The following is a 13739-nucleotide window of genomic DNA, read 5'->3' on the forward strand; positions in this document are numbered from 1 at the left end:
TACCAGCTTACATACAAAACCCTAACCAAGAATTTCTAAGTCGAAAAAGGGGCATAATTTTGTAAAAAAGCAAAAAAGAGTTATGGAACCTGTGCAATGTAGGTCAGTTTATCACAGTGAATAAGTGTGTGAAGTTTCAATCCATTCCCACAAGTGGTTACTGAGATACCAGCTTACATACAAAACCTTAACCAAATCGGGACGCGGACGCCGACGTGGACGCCGACGCATAGGTGAGTCCAATAGCTCTACTATTCTTTGAATAGTCGAGCTAAAAACTAGGCTATTTACAATCCATTTATAAGACTTTCAGCAAATTTAGTTTAAAGGCCTAACTAAACAAAGAACAAATTTCTAAATCAATATTGAAAATAAAAAAGTACTATCAAGTTCGTTATTATATCGATTGCCACATAGTTTACACTACTCAGTTCAAGTGTAAAATTCTTTAGCCGCAAAAACACTTGTCAAATGGGCTATTCTCCTCACATTAACACCCAAAAATTAAATGTGCCCTGGCTCCAACTCTGGTTCTTAGCACCGCCTCTGCAGCAGTGGTTCATCCTCTTGGTCACTTGCACATGAACGGATGAAACCCGTCAGAATTCACACAGGTTTAACAATGAGAAGACATTTTGGTTAATAAGATATTACGATGACTTTAAAATCTGTAACATATGTAAATTAGGGCAAAATATATTGACGCTTGTTCACTTTTGGTTTGAACCGGTCCGATTGACCTACTTTCAAAAGTCTTCACATCAAGAAATGCTTTCGCACTGCAATTCAATCTGCATACATAACAAGCAATAACCATTTGTGAGTGAAACTACATTGTCCGCTTTTGAAACGTCTTAATTTTCTTACAGAAAGTAAAAAATCATCTTACCCTTTTTCGTTGTTTACATTTCATGAATAGTTCCGGTCTTTAGCGCCACCTCAGAAGTGTCATCTGCTCGTTTTTCACTTGATCTCCAACAGACCGTGAATTAGTTTTATTTTCTTTTTGTTTTGTTTGAACATATTAATTCGACGATAATTTCAAGATACATGTAGTTCACAACAGATAATACAATAAATTGACGAGTGGAGATTGAACCGGAAGCAAATTGCTTATGGAAAGGTTCGTTCAACTATACAAAATCACGGTATTCGGGCCATGGCAAAATGAAATACATGCAACAGAGAGCGATTGGCTGCAATATGAACATCAAAAAATGATTTTTGGCAAAATTTAAATCTAATATTATAATCAATGCAACGAAATCATATTTCGGGGATATTATAATGGGATATTATAATGGCACATTGCTCTGATGTGACACGTTACGTCAGATAATGGAGGTGTGTAGTTAGTGGAATGCCGAAAACGTTACGTTGTAGAATAATTATAGGTTATTAACTTTGTATGTGGATATATGCACGAGTTCTGCAGCGGTATTATTGCGCAACTTTAGGAGCCCAATATTATCCGCGAAAGAACGAGTACCCACTATCAAATAATTAATTTATGTCTAATTATCGTTTTGTAACGAAAAACAGGAAAAATACATATAGAATTTCTCCGAAAATGTAATAAACAAATCAAACTGAGGCGCATTTATATTTTCCGCAAAAGTGACGTCAACTTGTCGCAACGTGCGCGTGGACGCCATGGACATCATGCGAATCTTTCCTTTACAACGTTAAGAGTAGTTAGAAACATGATGTTTTTGGCATTTTGACCCCACTTGACCTTTTGACCACTTTTAAAAAACCAACTAATGCCGGACAATTAAAATACTTTAAAAACCACAGATTTCAAACATACTATTGTGTAAATCTCCGGTATAACTGAATGAAAATATTGTAATGTAACAGGTTTGAAAGGTTCGGAATATTGTATATTCTATAAATCATTGTTTAATATGCTACGTAGAAAGATGATAAACTGTAATACTTGAAAATATTGAAAGTTGCTGAATTGTCAAACCTGTCACAAAACATGTAGCCCAAGGGTTAAACAGGTATACTTAGTTGTTTATATCATTTACTTCCGGGATCAAAGTTAGATATGTTAAGGAAAAAGGCACGACGAATTGTGTAATTTTACATAGCGGCTAGACTGCTTAATTAAATATATATGTTGAAATATAATTATCTACGGTCAGAGTCAGTTAGATTGGGAGTTAGAGAGAAAGATGGGTTAAAAATGCTAGATTGAAAAGGTCACCTTTACTTAATAATATCTAGCCAAAATGTTATGTTTAAATATTAAAGACTGTTGCTATGATAAATAAAACTGGTTAAAAGGTTATGTTTGTTGTATTGAATGGCCACGCTACGTTACAACATTATTTCCTTATTTTACTCATTCATAAACTAGCGTAAATATTTACCACAGATTTCAAACAGACTATTGGGTAAAAAACACTCAACCGATAAAAATCAATTGGTTTTCTATACAGTAAAAAAAGATATACCGATATCGCTTTTGTGTTATAATAATAGCAGTACGTGACATTTTCTGAAAATGATAATGAATTCAGTTTTATAAATAACTGACACATTTTTGGAAAACTGTAATACTGGTTTCCTGTTTACTAATACTAGAACATTCGTTGTTGCTATAGTGTTAAGTCACGTAAAACTTTGTAGCAGTTTAGTATTTGGCGTAAATGAATAAGGATTTAAAGATTAAAAATGTAAGTGTTGTTTCATTTTCTTTTACTGACTTTGAAAAAATGTGTTTTTGACAAATAAATATTTCTTTACTTTGTAGTGCTATTAAAATTTATTTTATTTATTCATTTCAGGAGTTTTGAAGAGTTCTTTAAAGATATTGATTGTCTAACTGTGGCTTTGAGAGAGAAATACCCTAACGACCCTGATGTGCAGAAATGGAATGAAATATACTGCAAAAGATACTATGATCTTCTCATTCAACATATTTGGAATCCAGACGAATTTCAAATACTTCAAGACGAGAACACTAGATTAAAACAAGAATTACAGACTTTAAAAAAAAAGTACTTCTAAAACAATGACGTCGTCCGTATCAAAACAAACGAAATATGATAAAATTAGAAAAAATATTCAACAATCATATTCAGAAGAAAGAAGGTTAACTTGCGACTGTGATTACTCTGGAGAACCAACGATTGATTTATGTATTTTAAAACTTTGGGAACGTAATGACAAATTGATCAGCTCGATAAACGGAATGTAGTTTTAAATTCTGCGAACAAAGGACATGTTTTAAAGATTTAAAAAAACTATCAAGAAAGGAAAAGAAAGGATTTATGGATATACTAAAAAAAACATGGTTTCGTTTATTCATTATCACATTGCAATTTTTTAATACGTTTATATGATTTTGCAATGACTCATATAAAATATTACATTGTGCTTTATCTATTGAGTATATTTGTCAAAATTTTACAATCATTAAGAAAATCTTTCAAGAATTGACTTGGGAATACAAATAAGTCACTCAACCGTAGGATTATATTATAATCACATGCACGAATGAACATCAAATATTACGTTTTCTTGAAATCATTCAACCGTAGGATTATATTATAATCACATGCACGAATGAACATCATAATATTACGTTTTCTTGAAATCATTCAACCGTAGGATTATATTATAATCACATGCACGAATGAACATCATAATATTACGTTTTCTTGAAATCATTCAACCGTAGGATTATATTATAATCACATGCACGAATGAACATCATATTACGGTTTCTTGAAATCATTCAACCGTAGGATTATATTATAATCACATGCACGAATGAACATAATAATATTTCATATTGTCAAAATTATTCAACTGTAGGATTATATTATAATCAAATGCATGAATGAACATCATTGAAAAGTAGTATGAAATATAACGCTTATGATACATTTTTATAGTAGTAAAGAATATTACGTTCTTGGTACATTTTAATACATTTTAATACATTTTAACTCATTTTATTAAAATAATTTATCATTGTTTGTTCATTTACTCTTTGGTTGTTAACTTTTAGTATTTTATACAATAAATCATACAACGGTATTTTATCTTGTAACATTTTTATGAAAAATAAACAATAATAACCACAGAGTGTACTTGTTTTGTCTTGATATTGTATGTTGTTACACTTGACCCCAGGTATATAATTAATTACTTCCTTTGGTGGAGGAAGTCCAAATGGATCGAAGTACAAAGTATTCAAGTAACAAACCCAATGTGTTCCAGGTCCAGCAAAGTCATCTAAATTGATTATTCCGTTCTCGTCCTTTGCTTTTGATTTTAATAAATTTAATAAACTATTTCTACTAAATACACCCCTAAAGTTTTTAATTTTTAATTGTTTTACCCATTGTTCAATTTCAAAGTTAGAAATTGGTTTGTTTATAAATTTTATTTTTTTTTTACTATAGGAATTCGTCTGTAAGGTCTTTTCTGAGAATCAATCTGTAGACCAAAACCTTTGGTTCCTGGGGAATTTATAATTCCACCCTGGCCATGTCCCTTACCACTTAACAAAGATGTAATCAAAGGTATTCCTAGACTAGCAGCCAACATACCTAAAAAACCGCCATTTTGTTTTTGTTTTTGTGTTAATTTAATCACTCCAGATCCTACTAGTTGCTTTTTTTGATTAGGTGTAAGATATGGTGATCATATTTCTCTTATCATTAGCTACTGAAATCATACCATTCCCAAGTAACTTACTGACACCAGTACTGGCCAGTCCAGAAAGGGCTCCAATGCCTAGAGGGGCTAATATTTTTGGAGCTGTTTTTGCTGCCATTGGAAGAATTGTTTATCCTAACAAACCAGCCAAAGCTCCTAAAAATCCGCCATTTTGACCTTGACTGGACATTTGTTTTTTTGAAATTTTAATTTCTAATCCCTTCTTATTTGCAACAGCTTTTTTAATTTGATTAATTTGTGTTTTTGTTAATAGTAAAGGGAAGTTTCCATGTAATTGTTCATGTTTTAATCTAAAAGTATGTGGAATTTTATTATTATAAGCTTGTGCTTAATGTTTCTTTTGTCCATCTGTTAGGTTAACTTTATATTCAATATAATTTGATGTCATTATATATAATTTATATTTATTTTATATTTATTTTATTTAAACAATAACAAGTTCATTTCCAATGGTATTTATTTCAACTGTTTCCTCATATAATACAATTGCGTAAACACGAATATTAGCTGCTGGTGGAATATTTAATTTAGCTGTTAATGTAATATGTTTAGGATCTTCTGTTATTACTTCCTTTTTATATTCCAAGTTAAAATGAATAAATCCAAATAATCTAGAAAAATTTGATCTATTTAGCAGGCTTCCAGTAGTCTTATTATTTTGTTTATAATAATAATTAATTACATCATCGTATATTCTTGATATACTTGTGTATTCTGTTTCTGGATAAAAAACACCATTACCAACTTCAAGACGACAAGATTCCAATGTACAATTATAATTATTAGCATTTACCTTAAATGTATCCAACAGGTGTGGGTTATGTTGTTGTGAATTACTTTTGTCAGGTCGTTGTAAATAAACAAATACATGTGGTGGTTTTGTTACACCAGCTGTTATTCTAAAGGTTATATTATTTTGTTGTGTGTCAGTTGATTGCATCAACATTTCCCTAAGGTATGACCATCTTGCTTTTGTAAATCTTTCAGAAATGAAATTAAGTCCAAATTCATTAAAAACCAAACGTGGAACCCATAGAATTAATTTTGTTACAATTACTGTACCAGCATCAGCAGCATTAGCTCTAAAAATTAATTCATCATCATCTGTCAGCTGTAGTGTTATTTGAATTTGACTTGGAGGTATAATATTAGTTTCTCACCCTGAAAAAATGAATAATATTTAATGGAATTTTAGCATTTACCTCATTACCACCTTGGATTAATAACTTCCTAGTAGCAAAACCTTTATTATATTCAGCTTGGTCATCCCTACTTTCAGCAACAGCAGTAGTATCTAAAGAGATAAATTCATTTGTTCCAGTTGATTCTGCATAATCATTAGATAATTCAACTAAATTTTTTACATTTATTACTTTGTATAAATTATTACAATCATATACAATTTTTCCATTTTGTTTAACCACTAACTGATCAATTAATGAAGCTGCATTATTAATTAGAGCAATTTGGTCTCCATCAGCATAATTATTACCATTTACAAGCTTATTTACTTTAAAACTTACTTCAAAATAACCATTAAACCAATCAAAATATGAACTTCTATCATTAATTGTAAAGTGATATCCGTTTTTTTTGTTGCTTAACATTATTTCCCAAGACAGATATTAAAGCTGTATCTAATTGAATAGGAGTTAATTCATATCTTTCACAATATTGTTTTGTTCTAAACATGTATATATTATATATTATTTTATTTTTTTTAGTTAAAACTTTAGTTTTTATTAAAGTTAAAACTTTAGTTTTTATTAAAGTTAAAACTTTAGTTTTTAAAAATTAATCTGTTAATACGTTTACGTGTCCCAGATCCTGACAATATTCTATTTATTCTCATATGAATATCCTCCTCTTTATCATTATTATTTTTATTATTTTTACTGTTATTCTTTTCTTGTAATTCCTTAGCAATTAAATTACCAACTGCCGGAGCAGGTTTCTTTTTAAATTTTTCAACAATTTTATTTACAGCTAAATTTCCAACTTCTGTTCCAACCTTTTTTGTTCCACTTTCTAACGCAGCTTTTCCTGCTGTTTCCAGAGCTTTTTTTTCCAGCTGTGCTAATTGAAGATGCAATTCCGCTTGAAAACAATTTTGTTAATAATTAAATTACCATATTGTCCATTTGGTGAAACTTTATATGAATTATGATATCTTATTCCTTGTCCATATGTAGAAGACATACCAAGAATATGATTTAACCGTTGTTTGTACTTTAATAATTCGCCTTGTTCATATTTTAATTCTTTTGCTTCTTTTTGTTTATCTGAATCTTTTGATCTTGATTTGTTTGTTATTGGACCATTTAATTTTTTAATATCTTCAGTAACACCATTTATTATACCTTCAAGATCTTTTTTATCTATTTTATTAGGATCAAGTATATTTGCATTTAAAAGGTCAAACGTTTCAGACGGTTTGTAATATTGATATTTTTCTATAACATTAACATCCAAAAAAGCATCTAAATCTACTGTAGGTATTTTCTTTTCTTTTGGTCTTGCTCCCAATTCTTCTAATTCTTCTGATTCTTCAGTTATTCCCATCTTTTCTCTTCCATAATCTTCTTATCTTTTAAATTCATCTTGAGGAACCCATCCAACAGATTCATCTCCCCAATCTATCGATGAAGCCGGTTTTAAAGCTTGTTGTTTTTTAGATTCTTCTTGCATTCCTTTAGTTAATTCTGTAATACCTGTGTCAGATCTTCTGATATACTTTTATGAAGTAACGCTAATTGCTCCTTAATTCCAGGTAATGCTTTTAACTGACTTGATAATTGTTCTTTTTGACTTTCTATTTTTTCAGTAATTGGCTTATAAATTTCAGTATACATGTCCCGATTTGTAGCTTTTTTGATTTTTTCTCTCATTATTTCTTCTCTAAGAGCTCTCATCTTTTGCCCGACCAAGTTTTTTCTTATTCTTATTTCATTAAGTTTTGATTGCATTTATATAATAATGCAAGATAATGTAAGATAATGTAAAATAATGTAAAATAATGCAAGATAATGTAAGATAATGTATTATTATATATAAATGGAAATTCCAAATTATGATACAAAAAGTGAATGATCCAATAACTTTAAACAACGTTATCCTTTTATGCCGGATTCATGTTTTACAATGTTAATATGTGGATCTTCTGGATCTGGAAAAACAAATACATTAATGCATATACTCCGAAAACCTCTTATATATTATGATAAATTATACTTATATGCTAAAAACCTAGAACAATCTAAATATCAAGATTTAATTAACCAATTAAGTCAAATTGCAAAAAAAAATTAAAGTAGATCCAAATGAAATACTTGAATATTCGGCTGATCCCAACCAAATTGAACCATGCGATAGCCTTGAATCAGAAAAACAAAAAGTAGTAATATTTGCTGATTTTGTATGTGAAGATAAAAAAGTTCAAAATGAAATAACAAAATACTTTATTCAAGGACGTCACAAAAACTGTTTGTTATTTATTTAAGTCATCTTACTATAAAACACCAAAAGATATCCGTAGTAACTGTTCACATTATATTTTATTTGAAAGTCCAGGTAAACGAGAAAATGATATGATTTGTAATGAACAAAATATTAACCCTAACTCTTTTGCTAATGCAACAAATCAAAAATATGATTTCTTATATATTGACAAACCAAGGAAGTTTTTTAGAAAAAACTTACTGGTAATATATAATAATTATATAATGGGAGTTTTTAATAATATAGAACAAATAAGTGAACCTGGCAGTAATAAGTAAAGTTAAATTTGATATTGATTTAAGTGATTATGCTACTAAAAAACAATTCAAAAAACTTAAAAAGGAAACGGAATCGTATCTTCACAAAAATAAGGAACTTGATAACACAATGAACAGAGCATTAGATATGGGAGGTAATGAAATAATCAACCTAGGAGATCCAGATAAAACCAAACGATGCAGTTTTCAAGACGATTTATGTTTAAAAAAGTTCAAAGTGTAATAGATAACTATAATCTTGAAGACATCAAATCTATAAAACAAACACAAAGTAAAGAATATTGAAGAATTAACAAAAGACTTAAAAAACAATTCATTATTAATAGTTCAATTACAAGGTAAAATTGAAGAAGAAATGAAAGCTATGGTTGATTCTATTAAAGAACTTGAAGAGAAATCTGATTTGACAGACGAAAACATAAAAGAAGTATTTCGAGTTAATTTAAACATTTTATTCACTCAAATTCAAGAATTAAAAGATAGTATGATTAAACATGAACAACTAAAAGACAAGATTATTGAGGCTGAGAAAAAGTTACAAAATATGTATCAGTTAGAAATCAGAACAGAAATAAATAAACTAAATACTGAAACTGAAAATAAGCATAAAGATTTATTAGAATTAATTTCAAATAAACTTGCAGAATATAAATCTGAACTGGAAAAGGCAGCTTCACAAAGAGGTGATGATCATGACACAGCATTAGATAACCTTAAAAAAGAAATTAATTCTAAAAAGATGACTTTAAAAAAACAAATTCGAGTACTGTTGACAACCGTCATAATTTAAAGTATGCAGACTTAAGTAATAATACAAGAAAATTACAAGATGATATTAATGAATTTAATGCTAAAGTTGAAAAACATAAAAATGAACTGGACTTTGTAGTTGAAAAATCAGTTAAACAAGGAGAATCAATCACTGCTAATGCTAAAGCAATTAACACAATTAATGATCAGCTAGAAAATTTTAAGAAACAACTTCAGAACTTGATTAGTACTGTTGACACACGTCACAATATAAAGTACGCAGACTTAAGTAAACTTACAGGTTTATTACAAAAAGATATTAATGAATTTAAAGATAAATTTAATGATAAAATTAAAAAAATAATAAATGATCTGGACTCTGTAGTTGAAATATTAGCTAAACAAGGAGAATCAATCACTGCTAATACCCAAGTAATTTCTACTAATACCCAAGAAATTACAAAAGTAAAAAATGCTTTTCTAAAACAAGAAACACAATTAGCTAGAACAAAAGGCGTTGTTGACAATTTATCTGCTTCTGAAGTTGCTACAACAAAACGACTTGATGATTTAGCTGAAATAATTCTTCAACTTAAAAAGAAAGACAAAAAAAATAGAAAAAAAGTTAGAGGAAGTGGGACATGAAGTGTTTCTCTTCGAATACTATAATAACAGTTTTTATGATTACATAAAAATGAAAAAGTATTATAACCGTCATGGTGCCTGGATATATTCAACATATGAAAATCTGATCGATCTGAACTATATAAATATATTTGAATTAAAACCTGGAATTATTGTAGATTATAGAGATTTTATACAAATAAACCAAAAACATAAAATAGCTGTACCAGATGTGCTTTTGAGGGGTGTGTTTATAGTCGAAAAAACCGGAATTTATGTAATAAATATTAAGATTTTATTAACGGGTTCGAGCCCTATAGGTGAACCGTATAAACCAACTAAAAGCCCAATATCACATTTTATATTTAGGTGGTGGAATAATGATGATGATCTAATTTTTAGTACAATTATCAATACTGTAAATATAGCAGCTGAGGACTATGACACTGATCAGTTAATGTCTATGTATAAGAAAAAAATTAAAATTTATTTAACAAAAGGGACAATGTTTGACATTCATCCTTATAACGATTCAACATCTACAGAAGTAACATTTACGCTTATGAAGGATAGTTACATCAGATTCTACATATCGGATGAACATATATTTAATGAACCTGAATCTGTAAACAAACTTTTAAGTTAAAAACTTTAATTAAAACTTTAATTAATTACTGTGTTTTTATTTAACTGGAATAATTAATATAATGGGAATATTTAATAATATAAATGAAAAAGTAAATAAAATAGAAAGACAAATAGAAAGACAATCAATAAGAAAACCTCCATTGTTTTTAACATGTTATACCCAAGATACTGATAGTGGATTATTTCAATGGAAAACTGTAAATGCTAGTCCTGGTTTAGTTCAAAATGGCAATAATGTAAGAATTAGTTTTAATTGCATTTTAATTATTCTTGTTGATGCAATTAAATTAGATAAAGGAGAAGCTAAATTACAACTAAAAAATAAAGAAAATGTAATTCTTCAAAGTTACAATGTAAAAAATAACAGAAAAAATGAATCTATTTCTATTATTTATGCTAAATAAATTTAAAATAAATGATGTTATTTCTATTAATTCTTTAAATGTAAGAATATTCAGTTAACAATTTTATGGTTCTGTAATTTAAGAGTTAATTTAAGAGGTAATTTAAGAATAAGCTAATGTATTAATACCATTATCAAGAATATATCTTTTATCGCCATAACATGATAAAGATGTTTTATTTATAACATAGCTGGAAAGATTATGCTTGTCAGAACGAATAACTTTAAAGGTGTGATTAGTTTGGGTTGAATTAAACAAAGTATCTTTATAATTTTTATGAACTATTGTTTTCTTAACAACAAGTTTTTTAATTCCTTTACATTTTTTAATATTAACTTCGTTTTCTAATAAATATGAATACATTTTACTTCTTAATCCAACAAATTCAACAATGGGAATGCCGGCAGCTTCATCTTTAAATTTTCCAATTACTTTTTATCATTGTCGAAATAAAATTTTGAATTGCAATCATAATCACTATTATCAAATAAATCTTTGTCCTTATAAAAATCCTCATATGCATCTTTGGTTTTTATTTCATAACATAATGAATCAGTGTCAGTGAATAGTAATTTACAATTACCCTCGTACTTTTCCTTAATGTAATTATAATGAAAATCATACATTAAGTATTTTGATAAATCTAAAATGCACATTCCAACATAACAAGGTCTGTTTAATAACAAACTTTCTTTTATTCTATGAATTCCAAACAAATTCTTGTTAAACATCGTTGAATTAACAAATGAAGGTTTGGCAAATATATTTTAATAAAGGTTTTCATCATGAGTTAATTTAATATTAATCCTCTTGCGTAAATTCTCCATCGTCTTACCGAATACAGAGTTGTTCATTAACTTAAAAAAAAGTCCTTTTCAAATGAATTTTTTGCTTTAGATCTTTTTGAGTATTAAAATCAATATATTTTTTTAAACCAAGGACTTTCGTCAAAAGTTATATTTTGTGTATTTTTGTTACTTTTAAACCCTAATTGTGTATATAGTTCAAGATTTTTATAATGAACTACATAATTTTGTTTTTTCATAAAGTTGGAACTAATTTTTTTACATTACTTTTTCCTATTTTCAAATTTTGTTTTAATATTTTACTATAATTGGAAAGCCATTCTTCTGGTATTTTAATTTTTTCAGGAGCTAAAGGATAATCGTTGTGGGTTTTATGTAATTCTTTTGGATATTCAAGATCACATTCAACTATAAAGTTAGTTTTTACCTTTGCAATTAATTTCTTGAATTGTTTTTCAGATATAAATTTAAAGTTTCCAGAGGGTTAAGGTTGACACATGGCCCAACCGTAAAGGTTATTAGCGTCGAGGTACATAATGTATTTGCTGTCAAGTTTAGGATCATAATCTTTCATATATTTATTGTTTGCTTTACTGTATCTGTTTGAAATATAACTTATTCCTCCTCTCAGTCCTTTTTCAATAAAAAGATACATATCAATATCAGTTATTAAATCTAATTTAATTCCAGTCATTTTTAACATTGCATCCCAAGCTCAACCAGGGCTACTAAAATAATGACAAGAATCTAATTTGTAGTACTCCAAACATAATTTTCTAAAAATTTCGAATACATCAGCTAAAAGTAATACGTCAGTTTTTAAATATAGATCATGATATTCTCCCATTGTTTTAATTTTAAATTTATTCCAACCGTTTTAGCATGTTCATATTCGTTGTCAGATATGTGTGTTTCATTTAAAATTGAATAAAAATCTTCTTTAGAAGGTAATTTTGTTTCTTTGAATTTTTTAAATGAATCCATGTAATCATATGGATAAACACCTTTTGTTTTTAATAATTCTATATTTTTATCAAATTCAGTTGAAGTGTATTCAAATTCTGGAATTTTTTATACTAAGTTATCCAATGATTAGACATAAACGGGAATGAATCAATAAAGACCAAGTCAAAAATCATAAATGCCATATATCTTTCCATATTGTTAGGAATAACATTAATTTCTTTTTTGAATTTTCCTATTTGTTGCATAATAAAATGACCGTCATAACCTCTTAGATTATGAAAAATAACAGGAATTTGTGTGTTAGTCTAAAATTAATATTACATTCTGAGTGAGCACTTCCTCTGAATTTTCCTGTTATATGACAATGATCACGTACTGGCACTTCACCTTCTATATATTCTTTTTCACAGATATGACAAAACTTTTGTTTTTTAAATTCACTTTCATCTTTTTTAGACATTCTCAAATCTTTGTTAAAATGTTCTTTAAATATTTTCTTACAATATTCCTCTTCCTCAAGCATTTTTTCAATAAACTTATAAACTGCATTAGGACCTCTATAAATCGGGGTTGGTTTAGTATAACTGTTATCATAACAACAAACAACTTTAAGCCGTAACCACAATCTATATGATTTTGATATGGTTCAGTAAATGAAGATTCAGTTGATGGTAAAGCAGTTAAAACTTTTTAGTTATTGATTCAAAGTCAGCATAAATTAAAAAAAGGTACTGCTAAACCTTTATGATAATTTTTAAATTGTACTTTACCCTTTCCCCCTTTTGGCATTTTTACACCTTGGATACCATTAATAGCTAAACAATTTGGAATATGTTCATTTAATATTCTTTCTTGAGAAAAATGTTGCAGACAGCTTTTACAGAAGTGTATTTTATTTGCATGTTTTTTGTTTTGTTAAACATTAATCTATTAAAGTCTTTTATCCAAACATAATGTTGGACTACAGTGGCTTTAGCTCTCTTACAGTCATCATCAGTTATTTTATCAGTTATCTTATCATTAGTAATTAACAACATGTCACAGTGTTCTTCGTATTGAATATTTTG

The sequence above is a fragment of the Mercenaria mercenaria genome, chromosome 7, assembly GCF_021730395.1.
Source record: "Mercenaria mercenaria strain notata chromosome 7, MADL_Memer_1, whole genome shotgun sequence".
Classification (NCBI taxonomy): Eukaryota; Metazoa; Mollusca; class Bivalvia; order Venerida; family Veneridae; genus Mercenaria; species Mercenaria mercenaria.